Here is a 25,737-nt window from a genome sequence, read left to right on the forward strand (position 1 = left end):
TGCTGCACAAATCCCAGTGACCAGTTAGGTCTCACAGAGTTGGCCTTCTCCGGGTCCCGTCAACTAAACAATGTCGTTTGGCGGGACCCCAGATATCAGAGTTGCCCCCACCCTCCTTGTCTTTCGTAAGCTCCTTAAAACCCACCTCTGTCGTCAGGCATGGGGGAATTGAGAGTTTCCCTTCTCCCTAGACTTATAAAATTTATGCATGGTCTCTCAGTATGTATGATTGGTTTCTTAAATTGGGGTTTTTAAAATTAACTTAAATATTAGATTTGTTTACATTGTATTATTGTTGTTGTTAGCCGTCCCGAGTCTACGGAGAGGGGCGACATACAAATCTGATTAACAAACAAATAGATAGATAGATAGATAGATAGATAGATAGATAGATAGATAGATAGATAGATAGATAGATAGATAGATAATAGATAGATAGATAGATAGATAGATAGATAGATAGATAGATAGATAGATAGATAGATAGATAGATAGAACAGATGCCTGGATAATGTGCACACATCTTTGCAATTATAGCCTGCTTCTTACCAGAGCATCCTAAGTCAAAGTTATTAAGACTTACATCCAAGCCAGCAAAGCTTTCAGCAGAACACGAGAGGCAGGCTGTGTGTTATGTCTGTGAGACCTCCTCTTTCATTAATTCATTTTAATACCAACACAAGGAAGTTATTTCTATTCTGCCCATTTCTTTAGAAGCTGAAAAACTAGAATGATGATACAATTTTTCCATCATTCTGAAAGATTATTATCCAGATATTTCTTTGTGGCAGTTTGCTAAGAGAGAGCCTAAACTACTATTTTATATTTTTATATTTTCATGTTTCTTTTGTCCTTTTCACCAGAATAGAATGAATTGTAAAAATGGGGTGGGGGGGATGTGTAAGCATGAATGTTACAATAATTATCCTTTTCTAATACAATTCCATATAGGGTTTTTTTCTTAACCCATGCTGCTGTTAATGCAATTATTCATAATATGTTTTTTTTTCTTTTTTATAAACTTCAGCAGCAATATGGTTCTGAAATTATTTCTGCTTTCAATTATTTGCCAAAACTTAGCTGGCCATTAGTTGACTATTTCTGTATTAAAACATGGCATTAGCATATTTTATAACAAAATACTATAATAAATTACCAAACATTTGTGTGATAATTATTTTGTGCACATATCACTTTAACTATTAAAACAGCAATACCATCTTCTTAAGGTTTAGTTTAAGGTAATTTTAAAGGAAGAAAAGAAAGAGCAACATTTTGAAGATATAAAGCACCTAGTACATTACTTTCACTGTCACAAGGCAGGAAATACAATTAATCAGCAAGTAGGAAATACTACAGAACTGTATGATCATGCAAGTCATTAATTCCTCATTATATTTGGGAAACCAACCTTTAAAATTATAATTCAGGAACATAGGGTGGGGTGGCCTGGGGGAGAAATTTCACAAAATCTGTCTGTCAAGAATAGAGCCTTTTCAAAAGACACTGAAATGTTCGGTCTGCTTGCTAATGGATTAATAATTAGACGGCTTGCTTAATAGGATTGTGCTTATTAATAGAATGACTCACAGAACATGATTTTGAAGAGAAGGAGGCAGTTAATGATGTGTTCATTTTTTACATATATACTAATTTTATTAAACATTACAATTAGAAAGATAAAAACTAAGACAAATAAAAAAGGGAAAAGGAAAAAAAGGAAAAGTGCAGAAATTAAAAAAAAACAGAAAGAAAAATAGCAAAGAGAAAATAAGAAATAAAGAAAAAGAAAAGAAGTATCTCTTCTTAAAAGGGTTACCAGATATAGCAGAATGCAGCTGCGAGAGCTATCATGGGCTTTCCCAAAAATGCCCATGTAACACCAACACTCCGCCGTCTGCATTGGTTGCCGATCAGTTTCCGGTCACAATTCAAAGTGTTGGTTATGACCTATAAAGCCCTTCATGGCACCGGACCAGGGTATCTACGGGACCGCCTTCTGCCGCATGAATCCCAGTGACCGGTTAGGTCCCACAGAGTGGGCCTTCTCCGGGTCCCGTCAACAAAACAATGTCGTTTGATGGGGCCCAGGGGAAAAGCCTTCTCTGTGGTGGCCCCGGCCCTCTGGAACCAACTCCTCCAGGAGATTAGAATTTCCCCCACCCTCCTTGCCTTTTGTAAGCTCCTTAAAACCCACCTCTGCCATCAGGCATGGGAGAACTGAGATATTCTTTCCCCCTAGGCCTTTACAATTTATGCATGGTATGTTTTTTTTAATAAAATTTTTATTGATTTTTAAATGGTTACATAAAACAAACATAGTGCATGTGCCCATCACCTAACAACAACACTCCCCCATCACCCCCACCACCCATACAAGAGGATTCAAAGAATTTAATTGTTTATCTATTATTCCTTGGCTCTATCTTGCATCGAGTATTACTAAAAGAGTGATTGCAGTTTATTTTTCATATTTACATCACAGATTCTACTCAACATATAATCTTTTACCTTATTCCATCGCACCATCAGCTTCTCCAATTTGTTCTCATCAAAATTGTTTAATCTTATTTCCATGATTTCGAAATGTATGTGGTCCACCATGTACCAGTACCAATTTTGTAATGTCCATTTTGTAGAGTCTTTCCAACCTAATACCATCACCGCTTGGGCACTTTCCAATGCTGCGGCTTTAATTTCCTTGAATTCTCCTAGTTCCCTGTATTTAATTAAAATTGCTATTTCTTTTGTAATTATCCAGTTAATGTTTAACATTTTATTAATTTCATTCTGCACTACATTCCAAAATTTCTGAATTTCTGCGCACTCCCAGAGCATATGCATAAAAATTCCCTTTTCTTGGCACCCATGCCAACATTTACCCTTCTCTTTCCCCTGGAAGTGTGCAATTTGTACTGGTGTATAGTACCATTTATGTAAAATTTTCCTTCTCATCTCTCTAACTCTCGTGTTTTTAATCTTATATATATTTTCTATTATTTCTTTCATTTCCCTTTCATCTATTTGTAAATCATCTTGCCAGCATCTTGTCAAACTTTTTGTTACTTCCTCTTCCAACTGCAATAGCATTCTGTATATATTACCGGCTTGTGCTTTACTCTCATTTATCTTTTCTCTTATTATTTTTTCTAAGCAATTTTCTTCTCATAAGAAAGCTTCTTTATTCTCACTTTTATTTAAATATGTGCTTATTGCATTAATCTGCAACCATTTCTGTTTACCAATCCACCATTCCAATCGAGTTCTACTGACTCTTCCATCTTTCTCATATAATTGTTCAATTCTCGTTATCCCTTTGATAATTCTACTTAAGTTAACATCATCCCCTATATTCAATACATATAACGTTGATAGCCTGGAGACCCTTATTCCACTTTTCCTCTGCCATTTAGACCATATTTCTAAACATGCTTTAAAAGGGTCACTTAAGTTACTAATTTCTGTTCTACTCCAATTTTTAAATAATAATTCTTTATTATTTATGTTATTGATTTCCTTTTCTAACTCTACCCATTTCTTTCCCCCCCCCCCATAACTGTAATTCCATTAACCTTTCCATTTGAAATGCATTTCTATATAATACTAGGCATGGGCTGCCCCAACCTGCCTCTTTCTCTTGTGCAAACTGCCAATGCTTCCTTATTCTAGGTTTTTTGTCTCCTTCAATCCAAAAATTTAATTTGTTGTCCCATTCTCTTAGTTTTGCCTCAGGAAAGCTACCCGGTAGAACCTGAAACAGATACATCATTTTTGGTATTATCATCGTTTTAAGGGCCCTGATCTTGGCAATTCTTCCTAACTTTTTACCCTTCCAGTTTTTTATCTGCTTCTGGATTTTTTTCCATATTAGATTATAGTTGGCCATTACTATTTTTATTGGATTCTTGAACAACCAAATTCCCAAATATTTCATTTTTTTACAACCTAATTTCAATCCTGATATTTTTTGTATCTCGATTTGCTCTTTAGGGCCAGTATTTAAACATATTATCTCTGATTTCTCTATATTAACCATAAGTCCAGATTGATCTTTAAATTCCTGGAGCAATATCATTATTCTTTTTATCATTTCAATTGGGGTTTCAGACATCACTATAGCATCATCTGCAAACAAATTTAATTTCAATTCAAATTTCCCTATTTGATAACCTCTCCATTCCTTATCGTTTCTAATTTTGTTTGCTAAGGTCTCAATTGCTAGTGCAAATAACATTGGGGATAATGGGCAACCCTGTTTAGTTCCATTCTGAATTTTAATCGTCTCTGTTCTGTTGCCATTTACTCTGATTTGAGCTATATTATCCTTATATATTGTTTCTATAATTCTACAGAATGAATCTCCCATATTTAAATCTTTACATAGTTGAAGTAGGTAATCATGGTTAACTTTATCAAAGGCTTTGTAGACATCTAATTTTAGAATACTTAGTTTTCTTTTGGTATTGGTAGCATGGTGTAAAACATTGACCACATTCCTTATTGGTTCATAAATCTTCCCTCCTTTAACAAATCCATATTGGTCTTCTCCAATTACTTTTGGTAAAATATTCTCCACCCTGTTTGCCAATATTTTCATAAATATTTTATAATCCTGATTTAATAAGCTGATAGGGCGATAAGAACTTGGATCAGTTAAATCATGATCTGGTTTTGGGATAGTTATAATTTCTGACATTTTCCACGTCTGTGGAGTTTCAAAAGTCTTAATTACATTGTTAAACATTTTTTCCATATGCGGTAATAATTCATTCATATACATTTTATAATATTCAGCAGTAAAACCGTCTGGACCTGGGGCTTTAGCAGGTTTCAACCCTTTAATAACTCTAGATATCTCATCATTTGTAATTTTTGCATTTAGCATTTGTCTATCCTCTTCCGTTAATTTCTTTTTGACCTCTGTAGTTTGCGAAATAATGTGTTCTTTTTTGTATAAGTTCCCATAAAAATCACTCATTATTTTTTCCATTTCTGCATTACTACGTTTAATTACACCTTCCTTATCCTTTAAAGCAGAGATATGGGATTTCTCTTTTCTTTTTTTCAAATAATGTACCATTTGCTTCATTGATTTATTACCCCATCCCCTAATTCTATGTTTTATAATCATCTTCATTTTATTCTATCTTTCTTCATCAAGTAATTGTAATTTCTTTTTCTTAAGTAATAATAGTGAATTCCAATCTCTATTTCTTGTAATTTTTAAAGTTTCTTGGATTAAATCTATTTCTCTTAATAAGTTGTTCCTTTCAGCTTCCCAGGATTTCCTAATAAAAGCTTAAGTACTAATACAATTACCCCTCATAACAGCCTTATGTGTATCCCAAACTATTGTTTGCTTAATCTCACCTGTTGCATTAATACAAAAGAATCCATTCAGTTCCTTTTGTAATTTAATTCTATTTTCCTCATTAGCTGAAACCAGAGGGTTATATCTCCAAATTCTTTGTTTCCTGCCGGCCTCTATCTCAATCACTGCTAAAAGAGGTGCGTGGTCTGATAACCAAATACTTTTCACTTCCACTTTCTTAAGCTTTGCCTCATCTGTCTTATTAATTAACATGTAATCAATACAACTAAATTTATTATGTCTTGCAGAATAAAAGGTGTCCCTGTTTACTATGTTTTCATGTAAATCCGTCATATTGATTTTATTTAAGTGTAACTTTTTCTTTTCCCCCCTCCCTGCTGTTAATTCCAAGTTGAAATCACCTGCTAGAATCACTATACCTTCCGCAAAATTATCTAGTTTCCGTTTTACATTTATTATAAATTGTTTTGCATTTACATTAGGAGCATAAATTACCGCTAAGGTTACTAACTTATTTTTTATTTTCCCCTTAATAAATAACATTCTACCATCTTTGTCCCTTTTAATATTAATTAATTGAAAGTACACTCTTCGGTTAAACAAGATGGCGACTCCTCTTGATTTGGTCGTCCCTCTCGACTCATAAACTTGTTGCCACTCGCTATTTGTAACTAATCTATCTGTTTTTTCCCTTCCTTTATGAGTTTCTGATAAAAGTAAAACATCAGCTTTACTGTCCCTAGCCAGCTTCATGATCCTAAAGCGCTTTTTCTGTGGTGCAAGACCATTTACATTCAACGATAATAACCCTATATCACACATTTACATAATTTTAAATACATTTCCCCCTCCTGCAAAACAGAGCCTACCGGAAAAATGCTTTTTAATTACCATGAATCCCCACCCTAGTGCCTCTTCCCTGACCCCCCCCCCCCGGGGGAGGCAATGAAAAAAACTGTCGTTATCGAGAGGCACCCCTGGATTTGCGTTCCACCAGAAAGCTCCCCCCTTTCTCCCCATTTAACAGCATATCAAAAGATTCCCCCCTCCTTCCCTCCTCTCCCCTTATTAGTTAGCAAAAAACCCCAAAAAAGTACACAAAAAAGAGATTAGTTAGTTGAAAATCATAGTACCATATTAGCAAGTCAGCTCAGTTCAGTTTATTATTTCTTCTTCTGGTGCGTAACTCTTGGCTCGTCTCTTTTCTCTTTCTCTTTCTCTTTCTCCTGGAGAAAATCCAGTTCCTTCTGGAGTGCTGCGATTTTCTCAGCCTTGCTTTGTTCTGCTACACGGATCGGTTGGAGCATAAACAACTCATCCTCTCCTGCTTCTGGCTGGCTTTTCGATGTCTGTGCCTGGGACGCTCCCTCCGGATTTAACCCCAACTGATGAAGCAAATTTCTTTCCTCCTCCAATGATCTCACCTGGAAAGACTTGGAATCTTTAAAAACAAATATTGTAGCTGGATAACGCCATGAAAACCTAATTCCATTTTCATAAAGTTGGGAGGTCACTTCTCTCATCTGATTTCTCATCTTGAGGGTTTCAGCAGACAGATCTTTTAAAACGCATATTGGAATAGCTTTGTAACATAAATTTGGAATCTGCTTCAACTCTTTGAATATTTCTCCTCCTCCCTGTCACTCATGTCTTCTTGGTCAGAGGAGCCTTCATCAGCAGATTCCACCGGGGGCAAAACAGGCCTGCAGCATGTGGATGTCTCCCCCACATCCACAGTCCTTGGGGCAGGAGCTGGGCCAGAGCTAACCACAACACCTTGGAATCTTGGAAAATATAGGAAGCAATGGACAATCAGAGTATCCTCTTAACCAGAGGTCTTCAAACTTGGCAACTTTAAGACTTGTGGACTTCAATTCTGGGAGTTGCCAAATTTGGGCACCAGCACTGTGTTCCTACGGGTAGGGTCAGGTACACAGAACCAGTGGAAACATTTTGGTCAGGTACGCAGAACTGGTAGAAAAATTTTGAATGTTTTTCTTTCTTTCCCTTCTGGGCTCTGGGTATGTTTTTCCTATCACAGGAAATGAGGTTGAATGTGTATAATTTTAGAAGAACTGTGCGTGCGTGTGTGTATGTGTACATACACATACAGTTTAAATAGTAGATAATGTATATTTTTGTGTGCCTGTATAATATGTATGTACACATATGGCATATATACATAGAATTAAATAGTATATTTTGGATTTTCAGTAATAGTAAATAGATAGGGAAATTGTATCTCTTTCTGAAACAGATTGTATATCTCTCTGAGGTGAAGAGAGGCCAGGTACCCTAACCCCAGTGAAGAGCTACCAAACGTTTTACTACCACACTGTGTGTTGTGGTTAGCTCTGGCCCATCTCCTGCTCCAAGCAATGGGGAGGTGGAGGTGGGGGAGACATCCACATGCTGCAGGCCTAATTTACTTCCAGTAGAATCTGTCTCCTCTGACCTAGGAAGCGTGAGTGACAGGGAAGAGGGGAGTTTGGCAGACAGCCCAGGAGGAGATCAATCATCTGTATCATCCCTGGATTCTGAACAAGAATTAATGACACATCCACGCATGCGTAGAGTGATGCATAGGAGACAACAACTGAAGGATTATTACAAGAGAAAATAAAGCCCCCTGTGGTTGGGTGGGGCTGCTGTAATTTTACAGATAAAAGTGCAGCCTGGTGTGTTAGCCTCATAGCAGTTTATCTGATTCATTGTTTCATCAAGATCGTGGGTTTTTGCTGTTCAGGATTGTGTGTGTGGACTCTCTGGACTTCAGAATTGGACTCAATTTTCCAGTTATTGAGTGAGCAATTGGATTGCGTTTCACCTGTGCCTTGTGTGTACCAGAAAATCCCTTTGACATTTAAAAAGGGAGCTGTTTCTGGTTTTCTGTTTATAAAAAACTTTTGGGTTTTCCTTTTATCATGTCTTCCTGGACCAATTTCCCTGTAATTACGGGTGGTTGAAACACGCCGGCAGAACACTGCGGGCATGGCTTATGCAGGATGCCTGCATTTTCTTTCAACATCTTTCAGTGCAAATTAGGTGCTCTGGGATGGAGCTCCATTTTTGCTACCCCACTGCGTTCCCTCCCATCTGGGCAGCAGCCCACCCCTGCCTAACCCTAACCCAAAGCCTTGACATGAGTGACATCTCTGGGACTGCCTTCTGCCGCACGAATCCCAGCGACCGGTTAGGTCCCACAGAGTTGGCCTTCTCCGAATCCCATCGACTAAGCAATGTCGTTTTGTGGGACCCAGGAGAAGAGCCTTCTCTGTGGCGGCCCCGACCCACTGGAAGCAGCTCCCCCCGGATATCAGAATTGCCCCCCTCCTTGCCTTTCGCAAGCTCCTTAAAACCCACCTCTGTCGTCAGGCATGGGGGAATTGAAATTTCATTTCCCCCTAGGCTAATAGAATTTATACATGGTATGTTTGTATGTATGAGTGGTTCTTTAAATTGGGTTTTTTAAAGATTATTTTAATATTAGATTTGTTTTCATTGTCTTTTCATTGTTGTTAGCCGCCCCAAGAGGGGCGGCATATAAATAAATAAATAAATAAATAAATAAATAAATGAATGAATGAATGAATGAATGAATGAATGAATAAACAAATAAATAAACAAACATGAATAAATAAACAGTCACATGATTGTCAAGCCATTCCCACCTGGTCACATGGCTGGCAAGCCACACCCACAAAATAAGCCATGCCCACAGTGTGGTAGTAAAACTTTTTGCAGCCCTTCACTGTTGGGGCACCTGATCTTAACTATGTGTCCAGGTACTACTCACATGCAAAACGTGAGCTTTGTGATTGAGTACAAATTGGAATAACTGTCATGAATGTAGGGAAATATCTAATTCTGAGCTATCTCTCTTTTCTACACATCCTGAAGGTCTGCCAGTACATCGGGTGATTTTAATTTTGGGTAATGCTTCCCAGAGCACTATTATCGCCCAAAAAAAGGATATTGGGGGAAATTGTAAAATGTACTATAATCAGAATTGCAGTTGTTGAGTAGGCACCCATGGAGGGAAACCAGGCCCTTGATGCCAAATGTTTCAATCAATCTTATTTTGAGCATGGACGATAGGCATGTATCCAGGAAAATGTTTCTTTTAGATGAAAAGAATGATTGTAGCTTCTGAGGATTATCTCAGAAGATGTGGCATGAGTTCATCCATAGATCTTTTATAGAAGCCACAAATCTTTTCCTCTCCTCCCTTTGGGGTATCAGAGCTACACTAAATGTACATTATCTGAAGCATGATGAAATCAATATAGGAAAGAATAAATATAGGGAGGGAGAGCCCCTTGCTTTATACAGAAGGCAGCTCTTTTGCCGGCATCAAACTCAACTTTCTGGCCACTCAGTTGAACTGAAGGTTTCAAAAAGAACATGAAAACAGTCCATGGCATCTGATATTTAAAAAGCAGTAACAGTTGCTAATGAAATATTAAGACTCAACATTCTAGGGGGAAAAAATAAAGTGGAGCAAGATTTCAAAGCAAGGCTGCCTCTGAGTTTTTTCTTACTTATATTCTACATCAAAATGTTCATTGAGTTATTAAGGCCAAACCAAGTAGAAAGCATCTCAAATTCCCTTGTTCATTAAGTCTACAAAGTCCAGAGTTTTTTTGCAGAGCTTCAAAGTCCAAGACAATTCCCTCCAGAGCACCCAATCATTTACAGAACATGGCGAGGGTGGATAGGGGGAGAGCTGGAGGTAGATGAATGGCTTCATCCAAAACCCCTGCTGGGCTCTTCCTGACATGCCAGGAAATATTGGGCCGGGGGGGGCAGAGACAGCCTTTTCTCCTTCTGTCTGTTTGTCCCAGGTCTTTCTTTCTTTCTTTCTTTCTTTCTTTCTTTCTTTCTTCCATCCTTCCTTCCTTTCTCCCTTCCCCCTTTTTTCCTTTTCTGTCCTCCTTTCTTCCTTCCTTCCTTTCTTCCTTCCTTCCTACCTTCCTTCTTTCCTTCCTTTCTTCCTTCCTTCCTTCTGGGCTCTTCCTGACACACCAGGAAATATTGGGCAAGGGGGCCAGAGACAGCCTTTTCTCCTTCTGTCTGTTTGTCCCAGGTCTTTCTTTCTTTCTTTCTTTCTTTCTTTCTTTCTTTCTTTCTTTCTTTCTTTCTTTCTCTCTCTCTTTCTTCCTTCCTTCCTTCCTTTCTTTCTTTCTTTCTCCCTTCCCCCTTTTTCCCTTTTCTGTCCTCTTCCTTCCTTCCTTCCTTCCTTCTTTACTTCCTACCTTCCTTCTTTCCTTCCTTTCTTCCTTCATTCCTCTAAAATAATGAAAAAGTGTTTATTCACACAAGCTGCACGCTTGGTATATATTTCCCCCTCCTTTGAAGGGCATTGGAAGAGCTTGTGATCCATTATTTGCCTCCTGAATCTCTCCCCACTCTCCCTCAAACTCCCATCCCACTTTTTTAAGAATGAATCTGAGATACCAACAGAGTTGGCAAATTCCACGGGGACATCCTCCCAGCAGCCATGGAATAATAAAATGACCTTCTGTGTACTTTCATTAATCATTAAAATTGGATGCTTTAATGTGATTTTCAAATGAACTGATTTAGATATCATGAATCCTTTGAACAGCAGGACTTCTTGGCTGGTTAGGATATGAGGTTTACACTTAGCTGATGATCAAGAAATGTCTGATATTTTAAAGAATATGTCCCTAATAGATTATGTGCCATCTCCTATCATATCAGCCTGTTTACACTCAAAAACCTTGTATTTCAACAGTGATGAGGAAGGGAACTACTATCTTACTTAAAACCACTTGATGCCATTTCATGACACAAGATATGCAAATCTTAAGTTCCTTCTGCATCAGTTTCAATATACAATGATACCTCTACATATGAACGCCTCTACTTAAGAACTTTTCTAGATAAGAACCGGGTGTTCAAGATTTTTTTGCCTCTTCTCAAGAACCATTTTCTACTTAAGAACCCGAGCCTGGAAAAATTTCCCAGGAAATTTGAGAGCGGTACAAAGGCCTGGCCAGTTTCTTGCCATTCCCCCTTTAATCCCAGCCATCCTGGGCTTTTCTAGGCTGCCAGAGGAGCCTTTCGGTGGTGCTTAAGGAGGCTTTGGCAGTCCAGAGTGAACAAAGCATTTTCCTTTCTCTGGGTGCTTGGAGAAGGAATAAACTTCTGCAAGTGCCCAGAGAAAAGAAATGCTCCCTTCACTCTAGGCAGCCCAGAGCGAACAGAGCATTTTCCTTTCTCTGGGTGCTTTAAGAGGGAATAAATCACTTCGCTGTGCTGACTCCCTCATGCTGCCTCCCGGAGCATCTGGGAGTGGAAAGGCAAAAGGGAACACTTCGCCCCGGCCGGATCAACTTGGCTTCAGCCAAACCAAGGAGTCATCACAGTGAAGGAAAGGTACCAGCTACGAAGTGAGCAAGCGAGAGGAGAGGGGAGCCGTTCAGCATGGGAAGGAAGAGGAAGCAGGTAGTAGCATCAGTGGTAGCAGCCTTTCGGTCAAAGTAGCAGGAGTTTCCCCCCTCTCACCTGCCTGGGTTTCTCTCTCTGGCGCTGTGTATGGGAGGCAGCCTCGTGCCGGGTGTATGGGTGTACTCCTCCTCGCCGCCGCAGAATCCCTCCTTTTTTTTAAAGCCTTAAAGTTTTGGATTTTTTGGATTCCCTTCACCTCACCTTCTTCCTTCAGCAGCGACTGTCCTCTTCATCCTCCTCCTCCTCCTCTCATCCAAATTCCGAGCTTTTATTTCTTTCCTAATGGGTTTGCATGCATTATTTGCTTTTACATTGATTCCTATGGGAAAATTGCTTCTACTTACAAACTTTTCTACTTAAGAACCTGGTCATGGAACTAATTAAGTTCTTAAGCAGAGGTACCACTGTATACTTAAGTAGCCAAATAAAACGGATAGAGAGAGACTCTTTAAAAAGCACGTGAAGGCAGTTACATAATTCTCATCATTTTTCAGTCAAATATATTTCCCAAAGTGCTTCTTGAAAAATGCCAATCTAATTTTTTAAAGAAAGGTTAGTAAACATTACATTTTTTTTTTACATTATGCAGAACAGAACTCAGATATGAAGTTTGGCTATACATACATAGTGTGTGTGTTTGTGTGTTTGTGTGTTTGTATATGCATACATACATACATACATACATACATACATACATACATACATACATACATACTGTTGTGATTCCGTCTGAGGCCCCTCAGGGAACGGCTGATCCTCTGCCGGCTTCCTGCTCAGAGGGGGAGGATGAGGAACAGGAGGTTCAGGCAGACGGGGAGGAGGAATCTCAGGCTGAGGGAGAGGGAGGACAGCCAGAGTCCCCCGAGAGGGAGCTCTCCCCAGCAAGCAGCCTGGATTCCTTAGAGAATCCGGAGAAGAGCAACACAACGAAGGGGACAATTAGCCAGGTACTTTCAGCACTAAAGAGGCAACAGCTGGGTTCTGGTGTGGTGCTCTCTGGAAAGGCTGAAAAGGCAGACCCACCCTTCCTGGCTTGTGGAGTATTATCTTTGGGAGTCCTGGGACCTGGCTGTGATCTTTGGCGTCTTGGAATTCTGGTTTGTGACTTTGAATACTGAAACCTTGGGGGGGAAAGGTGTGGGTATTATTCTCTACAGTGGTGGGTGTGCCATCAAGAAGTCTGCTGTATTGTCTGGCCATCAGGACTCTGCTGTGAAGTCTCATAGCCTGCCTGTTGGGAAGAACAGGTTTTTCTCTGTGTTTATTTTTCAAACTATAAAGTACTTTTGCTTTTACCAGCGTGTCTGGCTGCTTTTTCCAGTTGGTGTTGAAGTCTGGGGGCACCCAGACAGAACACATACATACATACATACATACATACATACATACATACATACATACATATATACACACACACATACACACATATTATTTGGATTCAATAAGCCCTACTGAATTTGCTTGATTGTTTCACTTTCCAGAACACATAGAAATTGCCCTTGTTTTTACCACTATTATTGGGTTACAAGAGGATTCATTGATTCATTCATACAAGAGGATTTTGCAAGTTTATCTTTGGCATCCAACATTATTATCATCCCAGTATTATAAGGAGGACATCAAGCTAATTTGCTTGGCAATAGGCCAGCTACTTTAACTATTAGACTAAATAATCTAAAACCAAGAACAGTATGCATGAAGCTCTTAAATTAAAGCTTCTTGTTGTTACTCTGATTTGAAGTTCCAGTTTAACTAAAATGTTTCTCACCACCAGTCAAGTTGGGCTGTGAATGCCCCCAACGCGCTCCACCATTCCTGCCGGTTTAGCATCCAATGACTCTGAGATCAAAGAATTATTCCCAGGACAATGCAAGTGGAATGAGTCAACAACTCTTATATATTATGGAGCTTCAGAATATTCAGGATGGTAGCCTTGTGAGGATTCAGAATGCCTATATTATCAATCACACTGTGGCTCATAAGAATGCATAAAGTGAGTTGAATTTGAATTGCTCTCAGAGGCCCACAATAGGCTACAGTGATACTGTTACTGTTGAACTGTGTTTGTCACGAAATCTATTTTGCCTCCAGATGGACAGAATGATGCTCCAAACGAAAAAAGGCATTTATTCATTGATTCATTCATTGATTCATTGATTCATTCATTGATTCATTCATTGATTCATTCATTGATTCATTCATTGATTCATTGATTCATTGATTCATTCATTCATTCATTCATTTATATCAGTTGGAATAAATAACCTTGGGACCTTGTAGGCAGGGGTGGGCTGCTGCCTGGGTGGAGTGGAATACAATAGGGTAGCAAAAATGGAGCTCTACCCCAGAGCACCCAATTTGCACTGCAAGTTGAAAGAAAATGCAGGGCATCCTGCATAAGCCACGCCCACAGTGTGGTAGTAAAATTTTTGGTAGCCCTTCACTGCTTGTAGGTCATCTAGTCAAAGCCCCTACTCAGGCAGGAGTCACTATACCATTTCGGACAAACGTCAGTCCAATCTCAGAGCTTTGCTCTGTGTCTTTTCCTACCTTAATGCCCAAATTATCCTGTTAAAAAAAATAATACAATCAGTTTTAATAGAATAACAGAAGGGATTTTGTAGATCTTCCAGTCCAAACCCACTGTTCAGGCAGGAAATCCTGTACCCTTTGAAACAAATCATTCTCCAATCTCTTCTTGAAAATGTCCAGTGTTGGAAACGTCCACAACTTATGAAGGAAAGTTCTACTGTTTTGTTGTTCTCACTGCCAGGAGATTTCTCCTTAGTTGCTCCTTTCCTTGATTGGTTTTCATCCATTGATTTTTGTCCTGCCTTCAGGTGCTTTGGAGAATAGGTTGAGCCCCTCTTCTTCATCACAATCCCAAAACTGCTATCATGCCATCCCTAGTGTTCTGTCTGGGTCCCCCCAGACGCCAACACCAATCAAGAAGAGTATCCAGACACACTGGTAAAAAGCAAAGGCAGTTTATATACTGGAAAACAAACACAGGTAACAAAAACTGTTCTTACAGACAGGAACACGATGAAGCTTCACAGAGGTTTCACGAAGGCCAGGCAATAAACCAGGATTCTTGCTGGCAAAAACAACACTGGAGATAATAAAACCCACGCCTCCCCCAAGTCTTTCAGCCTTCTAGGCCACAAGCCAAGATCAGAGACGCCAAGAATCGAAGCAAGGTCACAGGACTCCCAGTTGATAACTCTCCACAAGACTGTAAGGGCGGGCCTGCCTTTTCAACCCTGCTGAGGAGAACCACACCCAAACCCAGCTGTTGCCAATTCAGGGATGGAAATACATTTCTAATTGGCCCCTTCTTTGAGCTGCACATCTCTGCCGCATGTCTATTATAGCCTGTGCGTCTTCATCCAATGAATCCAGGCTACTAGCTGGGGAGAGGGGCCCCCCGGGGGTCTCAGGCTGCTCTCACTCCTCCTCTTCCTGACGTTCCTCTCCCCCATCTGCCTGGTCCTCCCCCTCCTGGTCACTGTCCTCCTCCTCTGGGCATGGATCCGGCAGAGCTCCAGCCGGTCCCTGAGGAGCCTCAGGCTGAATCACAACACCTAGTCATTCCTTTCATTCAGTTAGATACACCCAAGGTCCCAGGATTCATACTGGGCCACCGCTCTGTGCAATTGTGACTTCTTCTCTTTCTCTTCTAGTTCTTTTAAATATAGCATGCAAGTTACTGCCCCAAATGCTGCTTAAAAAGCATATTCCAACTTGACAATATGTTGGCATGTTTTATTGACGGAGACTGATTTTAAATTAAATAGAATAATGCTTCACATTAAGCATTTGATTAAAAAAAAAGAACTGTCAATAAAACCAGAGATTAAAAAAAAAGTTAAACTGAAACAGTTACCCCCTCAATCTCTTTTTCTCCAAGTGTCTATAATAAATAATTTCCTGTCAGTATTTTTGAACCGTATATCTGCAAATAAGGCATTCTGTGTCTCAGATTGATTTCTGTCAAAAACTCTGCCTGCACGAAGCTTAATTTGCAAGGGATGTGATTTTCAACAACAGAACTTGCCTAGGTTGGTGGGAGATAATTTTGCATACATTTTTAGTTAGGAATTTTAGTTAAATGAGACACCTCTTATTCCCAATTTCTAAATATTGCAACTTATATGGAAAACTTTGTGGATAATTGTTTTAACTATTCTGTTACATTACTTTAACTCCATTTTTATACTTGGTATTTTATTTGTTTGTTTGTTTGTTTGTTTGTTTGTTTATCTATCTATCCATTGATTTGATTTGATTTGATTTGATTTATATGCTGCCCCTCTCCGAGGACTCGGGGCGGCTTTCAACATATAAAAGAAACATCAAACACAATAGCTAAATCCAATTAATTAAGTAAGTAAACAATCTAAAATCCCTGGTTGTGTTAAAAATCAGTCATACCCATTCAAACAACAGCCACACAAACATTCATTGGCCAGGGGGCTGAGATCTAATCAATTTATATTTATATTATAAAGGGGTGCCATTTGTTTTGATTTACTGTTTGTTTTTCTGTTGTTTGCCATCCATGCTTCCATTTTTTTAAGTTGGGTGGCCTTATATTTCTAGTAATTAAATAGATTTATTAAATTATCCTCTAGGCCAGTGATTTTCAACCTTTTTTGAGCTGCGGCACATTTTTTACATATACAAAATCATGGGGCACATTGAGCGGGAGGGAGTGGGGGGGCTAAAAAGTTTGGACAAAAAAATTCTCTCTCTCTCTCTCTCTCTCTCTCTTCCTCCCTTTCCCTCTATTTCTCTTCCTTCCTTCCTCCCTCTCTCCATCCCTCTTTCTTTCTCTCTTCCTTCCTTCCTCTCTTTTTTGCTCTTTCTATCTCTACCTCTCTTTCTCTCTCTCTCTTGCTTTCTTTCTCTCTCTTTCTCTTTCTCTCTTGCTTTCTTTCTCTCTCTCTTGCTTTCTTTCTCTCTCTCTCTTGCTTTCTCTCTCTCTCTTTCTCTCTCTTGCTGAGCTTCGCGGCACACCTGACCATGTCTCGTGGCACACTAGTGTGCCGCGGCACACTGGTTGAAAAACACTGCTCTAGGCTACAGTATCCAATCCCTTCAGCTCTGCACCAGGGAACGGTTACATATTTTTGTGTCGAATCACCCTGGTGTATTGAAGGAACATCACAGCTCCTTATTTGCTTCTCCGCCCAACCCAGGGCCATTCAGCAGAGCTGAAGGGATTGGATACTGTAGCCTAGAGGATAATTCTCTGCCTTACAAGGCAAAGGTTGCAGGTTCAAGTCCCAGTGGGTATGGCTAGCTGTTGAGGCCAAAATAAGGCCGAAATAGATCTATCCTAGTCTCCCTTAATTTTCAAATTCAGCAAAAAAACATGTTACACATACAGATAGAATTGTCGGCTATCAATAAAATTAACTGCCTTGGAAATGGCCCTGGGTTGGGCGGAGAGGCAAATAAGGAGCTGTGGTGTTCCTTCAATACACCAGGGTGATTCGACACAAATATATATTAGAACTAATAAGACCCATCTTCAGTGGACTCAACACAAAGACTTTGTCTCTCGGCCCTAGGAAGAAGACAATGGCAAACTACTTCTGAAATCTTGCAAGAAAATTGCAAGGAATTGTCTATGCAGTCACCAGGAGTTGAGACTGACTTGAATGCTATATGTATAATTACTATCTATCTACAGTATATAATTACTCTACATATTTATATAATTACATATGTGTAATTACATGTACAGCGTATATGTATAATCTATGTGTATAATTACTGCATATAAATATCAGTATTAAGTAATGAGAATTATTACTTAATCCTGGAATGATTAGTACTATTAAATAATTTCACACATTTAATTGAAAGTGAACTACTTGAAGGTAAGAATGCGAGACTCTCCCACTGAGAATTTACCTGAAGTTCTTTTCTTCCATTTGAAATGATTCAACTTTTTAATTATTAATTTGAAATTCCATTAGACTGACTGAGAACTGGTAAGTTAATGGGGATAATTGTTCTGATAATATTAAACAATATTAAGGATAATTCTTCTGCCCACGCTAGTTTCATACTGTGACAAGCCCTAAAACCTTTCTCTCTCTTTTTCTTTTCTCTTTGCTTCTGTCCCCCTTTCAACATATTTAGTTACATGCTGTGTTTGCAATGAATAATGCTTGCATTTACCCATTCTAGATAACATAGATAGGTGATAAACCTATCCCTTTTCAAGGTGTGAGATTTCATTTTATGATCCAGAATATGGGATCGTCGGTGCAATAATGGATTTAAAACGCAGTAGATGGATATAAACTATCATAAAGAAGCATTTCAACGGGGCAGGCAAAGTAGCATTAGTTGGTATCCTCTTTGCCAATAACATGATTGCTACCATCTAATGGCTTTCTCTACTGCTTATGATAATAGCGCTACATTTAATTGAAACAAATTAGCTCAGCATTTTCTATCCCCTTTTAAAGAAAATATTGAATTATACATTTTTTTCAGTTTCATTAGTGGGTACTCTGGCCTGCGTCTTACACTAGTTTGTTTTTTCTAATCAGAAATCTTGCCAACTGTTCTGTCGGGCTCTCTGGTAGCCTCTTCCCGAAAATTCACAGGTACAAATTTCAGACAAACACACGTTTGAAAATTCAAAACAATGTTCTTTATAATGAAAATTCACTTAACCCTGCTGTTCTATTTAAAAAAAGTTATAAATCTTCTGTTCCCGGGTCACCCTGACCCGGACCGAAAACTCTTCATTTGCAGTGCTTATGTTTGGTCAATTTGAATACTTTTTTCACTTGGAAAGTAGTCTGAACATTTCTGCACACAATGATATGAAAATTGAACTGAAGAAATTAATCCTTATTGGTTTATTTTGCACATAAATATGCCTCCCCCCCGTTTTTGTGAATTTTTTTTAGGTTTATTGATAATTATGCCTGCAAAATACATTCTATTTTACTAAAGTTGGTGTGGGATTGGTAGCTTGAACATTTCTGAACATAATGATATGAAAATTGAACTGGAAAAATTGATGCATATTGGTTTATTTTGCACATAAATGTATGCCTCCCCCCATGTTCAATTATTTCAATTTATATAAAAATTATGCTGTTAATTTCAAACTTACATACTTTTTTTTAGTAAAATGGATTTGTTTCATAAAATTAGTTCTCTGGCTACAATGTGGTTGATTTTCAAAAGGATATTCCAAATATTTCTAGCCAAATATGTATAAAAAGTGACAATAATGGCACACAGCAAGGCCGAGGGGGGTGGGTGGCCCTTTTGTGGCAAAAATAAACCAATAAGAACCATTTTTTCCAGTTCATTTATATTTTTCTTATACAGTATTCATAAATGTTCAATTTAGTATATCAAACCTTTTGGGGGGAAATTCCTTGGGGATTTGTAGCCTTAAAAAATAGAAATTGACACGAAATTCAGAAAGGATGGGGGGAGGGGCTTTTTGATCAAAATAAAAATATAAGTCTCAATTTTTCCAGTTCAATTTTCATATCATTATGTTCATAAATGTTCAAACTAGTTTTCCAGTTGAAAAAGTTTTCAAAAAGACCAAATTCAAGTACCTAAAAAAAATCATTTTGGTCCAGGTCTATATGACCCGAACAGACTAAACGTGACTTTTTTTTTGCCCAGAAAAAAAATTTTTCCCCACCCCCACAAATATTTTTTTGATGATCAGCATTGTTAAATTGAGTAAATGAATGCCTAAGATTTTAAAGAATATTTTGGATTTGGAGCATAAAAAATAAAAAGTGAAAATGGTTGCAAGCAGCTGAGGGGGCGGGAGGCCTTATTTCTGATGTTAAAAAACCAGTAAGAATCATTTTTTTCAGTTCCTTTATATTTTTCTTATATTCAGAAATGTTCAAGCTACCAATCCCACACCAACTTCAGTAAAATAGAATGCATTTTGCAAGCAAAACTATCCATAAATTGAAAAACCTTTCACAAAAATGGGGGGGGCATGCATTATATCAGCAAAATAAACCAATAAGATTTACTTTTTTCATTTCAATTTTCATATCATTGTGTGCAGAAATGTTCAGACTACTTTCCAAGTGAAAAAAGCTTTCAAAAAGACCAAACATAAGCACTGCAAATGAAGAGTTTTTGGTCCGGGTCAGGGTGACCCGGGAACAGAAGATTTTTAACTTTTTTTGCCCAGCAAAAACTAAGCCACCCACCCCCCAAAAAAAATTCTCATAGAGAGAACCCCTGAAATGATGAATAGTCATGAAATTTCAAGTTTCAGATATGCAGGGAAAATTTTTTACAGGGACTCAAACTTGGCTTCGGGTCAAATAGACCCGAAACAGAAGAGCAGGGTTTTAAGAAACCGAGCCCAGAAAAATTTCCCAGGAAATTTGAGAGCAGCACAAAGGCCCGGACAGTTTCCTGCCATTCCCCTTGGGTTTCTCTCTCTGGCGCAGTGTATGGGAGGCAAATGCTCCTCCTCGCCATCTCAGAGTCCCTCTTTTTTTTTAAAGCCTTAAAGTTTTGGATTTTTTTGATTCCCCTCCCCTCTCCTTCTTCCTTCGACAGTGACTGTCCTCCTCCTCTTCTTCCTCCTCCTCCTCCCACCCAAATCCCGAGCTTTTATTTCTTTCCTAATGGGATAGCATTCTACATTGATTCCTATGGGGAAAATGGCTTCTACTTACAAACCTTTCTACTTAAGAACCTGGTCACGGAACGAATTTAGTTCTTAAGTAGAGGTACCACTGTATTTTTATCGAACAGCAATTATACCTATCATGGTAAAAATGTTTGCTTATCGCTTTTTCTGGAGTGTTTAATCTGTGGACATTCGTATGAATGAAATTATTCTTTGTAAACAGTATATTTGGTAAGTTTTTCCTTTCCTTTTTATGCACAATTTGTGTGACTATTGAGGGTACCACGTAGCTTAAAAAATTGATGGGATAGAGAAAAACTGTGGTCACTATTGGATCCAGAGGACAACGAAATTGCTGTCCCCCACTAATCCATTTTATGATTAACAGATGAGCGATTCAAATCCTGAACTTCATTCCAGCATTCCTGACAGTTACAGCCCCCTCCAGCCCCCTCCTCTACCTCCACTGTGACATCATGGATGACCCAACATAGGTCACTAAGCAACAGACAGTGGGAGAGGGAAACAAAGTATTTGCAGGTAGATTCGGAGGAGATGTCACCTTGGCTCAGGGGCTCTGGCAGTTTGGAGAGATTGGCTCCCCATAGACTGGCTAAACGGAAGCAAATTTCGTTTCGAAGTCAAGGTAGGGCGCTAGGAACACAGAGGTGGGGAGTTCGAATCCCTAACATAGGCTGGAGGATAAGTCCATCTCCAGCAAAAGGCACTGATAGTCCAATAGTGAGTTTTGGACACTAAGCAGGTAATGGTGAGTATTTCTGAAATTCTTTTTAAACAGCCAGATCCTTGATTTGGAACCATAACTAGGATACGGTGAGTATTTTGGAATAGGAAACAGGACAGCACGATTAGTGAGTTTTGGACACTAAGCAGGAAATGGTGAGTATTTCTGAAATTCCTTTTACATAGCCAGGTCCTTGACTTTGGAACCATAGCTAGGATACGGTGAGTATTTTGGAACAGGAAACAGGACATCAGAATCAGTGAATTTTGGACACTAAGCAGGAAATGGTGAGTATTTTTTGAAATCCTTTTTACACAGCCAGGTCCTTGATTTTGGAACCATAACTAGGATACGGTGAGTATTTTGGAATAGGAAACAGGAGATAAGAATTAGAGAGTTTGGGACACTATGCAGGAAATGGTGAGTATTTCTGAAATCCTTTTTAAACAGCCAGGTCCTTGACTTTGGAACCATAACTAGGATACGGTGAGTATTTTGGAATAGGAAACAGGAGATAAGAATTAGAGAGTTTTGGACACTAAGCAGGAAATGGTGAGTATTTCTGAAATTCTTTTTACACAGCAGGTCCCTGGCTTTGGAACCATAACTAGGATACGGTGAGTATTTTGGAATAGGAAACAGGACATCAGAATTAGGGTGTTTTGGACACTAAGCAGGAAATGGTGAGTATTTCTGAAATTCTTTTTACATAGCCAGGTCCTTGACTTTGGAACCATAGCTAGGATACGGTGAGTATTTTGGAATAGGAAACAGGAGATAAGAATTAGAGAGTTTGGGACACTATGCAGGAAATGGTGAGTATTTCTGAAATTCTTTTTACATAGCCAGGTCCTTGACTTTGGAACCATAGCTAGGATACGGTGAGTATTTTGGAATAGGAAACAGGAGATAAGAATTAGAGAGTTTGGGACACTATGCAGGAAATGGTGAGTATTTCTGAAATCCTTTTTAAACAGCCAGGTCCTTGACTTTGGAACCATAACTAGGATACGGTGAGTATTTTGGAATAGGAAACAGGAGATAAGAATTAGAGAGTTTTGGACACTAAGCAGGAAATGGTGAGTATTTCTGAAATTCTTTTTACACAGCAGGTCCCTGGCTTTGGAACCATAACTAGGATACGGTGAGTATTTTGGAATAGGAAACAGGACATCAGAATTAGGGTGTTTTGGACACTAAGCAGGAAATGGTGAGTATTTCTGAAATTCTTTTTACATAGCCAGGTCCTTGACTTTGGAACCATAGCTAGGATACGGTGAGTATTTTGGAATAGGAAACAGGAGATAAGAATTAGAGAGTTTGGGACACTATGCAGGAAATGGTGAGTATTTCTGAAATTCTTTTTACATAGCCAGGTCCTTGACTTTGGAACCATAGCTAGGATACGGTGAGTATTTTGGAATAGGAAACAGGAGATAAGAATTAGAGAGTTTGGGACACTATGCAGGAAATGGTGAGTATTTCTGAAATCCTTTTTAAACAGCCAGGTCCTTGACTTTGGAACCATAACTAGGATACGGTGAGTATTTTGGAATAGGAAACAGGAGATAAGAATTAGAGAGTTTTGGACACTAAGCAGGAAATGGTGAGTATTTCTGAAATTCTTTTTACACAGCAGGTCCCTGGCTTTGGAACCATAACTAGGATACGGTGAGTATTTTGGAATAGGAAACAGGACATCAGAATTAGGGTGTTTTGGACACTAAGCAGGAAATGGTGAGTATTTCTGAAATTCCTTTTACATAGCCAGGTCCTTGACTTTGGAACCATAGCTAGGATACGGTGAGTATTTTGGAACAGGAAACAGGACATCAGAATCAGTGAATTTTGGACACTAAGCAGGAAATGGTGAGTATTTTTTGAAATCCTTTTTACACAGCCAGGTCCTTGATTTTGGAACCATAACTAGGATACGGTGAGTATTTTGGAATAGGAAACAGGAGATAAGAATTAGAGAGTTTGGGACACTATGCAGGAAATGGTGAGTATTTCTGAAATCCTTTTTAAACAGCCAGGTCCTTGACTTTGGAACCATAACTAGGATACGGTGAGTATTTTGGAATAGGAAACAGGAGATAAGAATTAGAGAGTTTTGGACACTAAGCAGGAAATGGTGAGTATTTCTGAAATTCTTTTTACACAGCAGGTCCCTGGCTTTGGAACCATAACTAGGATACGGTGAGTATTTTGGAATAGGAAACAGGACATCAGAATTAGGGTGTTTTGGACACTAAGCAGGAAATGGTGAGTATTTCTGAAATTCTTTTTACATAGCCAGGTCCTTGACTTTGGAACCATAGCTAGGATACGGTGAGCATTTTGGAATAGGAAACAGGACATCAGAATTAGAGAGTTTGGGACACTATGCAGGAAATGGTGAGTATTTCTGAAATTCTTTTTACATAGCCAGGTCCTTGACTTTGGAACCATAGCTAGGATACGGTGAGTATTTTGGAATAGGAAACAGGAGATAAGAATTAGAGAGTTTGGGACACTATGCAGGAAATGGTGAGTATTTCTGAAATCCTTTTTAAACAGCCAGGTCCTTGACTTTGGAACCATAACTAGGATACGGTGAGTATTTTGGAATAGGAAACAGGAGATAAGAATTAGAGAGTTTTGGACACTAAGCAGGAAATGGTGAGTATTTCTGAAATTCTTTTTACACAGCAGGTCCCTGGCTTTGGAACCATAACTAGGATACGGTGAGTATTTTGGAATAGGAAACAGGACATCAGAATTAGGGTGTTTTGGACACTAAGCAGGAAATGGTGAGTATTTCTGAAATTCTTTTTACATAGCCAGGTCCTTGACTTTGGAACCATAGCTAGGATACGGTGAGTATTTTGGAATAGGAAACAGGAGATAAGAATTAGAGAGTTTGGGACACTATGCAGGAAATGGTGAGTATTTCTGAAATTCTTTTTACATAGCCAGGTCCTTGACTTTGGAACCATAGCTAGGATACGGTGAGTATTTTGGAATAGGAAACAGGAGATAAGAATTAGAGAGTTTGGGACACTATGCAGGAAATGGTGAGTATTTCTGAAATCCTTTTTAAACAGCCAGGTCCTTGACTTTGGAACCATAACTAGGATACGGTGAGTATTTTGGAATAGGAAACAGGAGATAAGAATTAGAGAGTTTTGGACACTAAGCAGGAAATGGTGAGTATTTCTGAAATTCTTTTTACACAGCAGGTCCCTGGCTTTGGAACCATAACTAGGATACGGTGAGTATTTTGGAATAGGAAACAGGACATCAGAATTAGGGTGTTTTGGACACTAAGCAGGAAATGGTGAGTATTTCTGAAATTCCTTTTACATAGCCAGGTCCTTGACTTTGGAACCATAGCTAGGATACGGTGAGTATTTTGGAACAGGAAACAGGACATCAGAATCAGTGAATTTTGGACACTAAGCAGGAAATGGTGAGTATTTTTTGAAATCCTTTTTACACAGCCAGGTCCTTGATTTTGGAACCATAACTAGGATACGGTGAGTATTTTGGAATAGGAAACAGGAGATAAGAATTAGAGAGTTTGGGACACTATGCAGGAAATGGTGAGTATTTCTGAAATCCTTTTTAAACAGCCAGGTCCTTGACTTTGGAACCATAACTAGGATACGGTGAGTATTTTGGAATAGGAAACAGGATATAAGAATTAGAGAGTTTTGGACACTAAGCAGGAAATGGTGAGTATTTCTGAAATTCTTTTTACACAGCAGGTCCCTGGCTTTGGAACCATAACTAGGATACGGTGAGTATTTTGGAATAGGAAACAGGACATCAGAATTAGGGTGTTTTGGACACTAAGCAGGAAATGGTGAGTATTTCTGAAATTCTTTTTACATAGCCAGGTCCTTGACTTTGGAACCATAGCTAGGATACGGTGAGTATTTTGGAATAGGAAACAGGAGATAAGAATTAGAGAGTTTGGGACACTATGCAGGAAATGGTGAGTATTTCTGAAATTCTTTTTACATAGCCAGGTCCTTGACTTTGGAACCATAGCTAGGATACGGTGAGTATTTTGGAATAGGAAACAGGAGATAAGAATTAGAGAGTTTGGGACACTAAGCAGGAAATGGTGAGTATTTCTGAAATCCTTTTTAAACAGCCAGGTCCTTGACTTTGGAACCATAACTAGGATACGGTGAGTATTTTGGAATAGGAAACAGGAGATAAGAATTAGAGAGTTTTGGACACTAAGCAGGAAATGGTGAGTATTTCTGAAATTCTTTTTACACAGCAGGTCCCTGGCTTTGGAACCATAACTAGGATACGGTGAGTATTTTGGAATAGGAAACAGGACATCAGAATTAGGGTGTTTTGGACACTAAGCAGGAAATGGTGAGTATTTCTGAAATTCTTTTTACATAGCCAGGTCCTTGACTTTGGAACCATAGCTAGGATACGGTGAGTATTTTGGAATAGGAAACTGGCCATCAGAATTAGTGAGTTTTGGACACTAAGCAGGAAATGGTGAGTATTTCTGAAATTCTTTTT

This window comes from Erythrolamprus reginae, chromosome 12 (genome assembly GCF_031021105.1).
Source record: "Erythrolamprus reginae isolate rEryReg1 chromosome 12, rEryReg1.hap1, whole genome shotgun sequence".
Classification (NCBI taxonomy): Eukaryota; Metazoa; Chordata; class Lepidosauria; order Squamata; family Dipsadidae; genus Erythrolamprus; species Erythrolamprus reginae.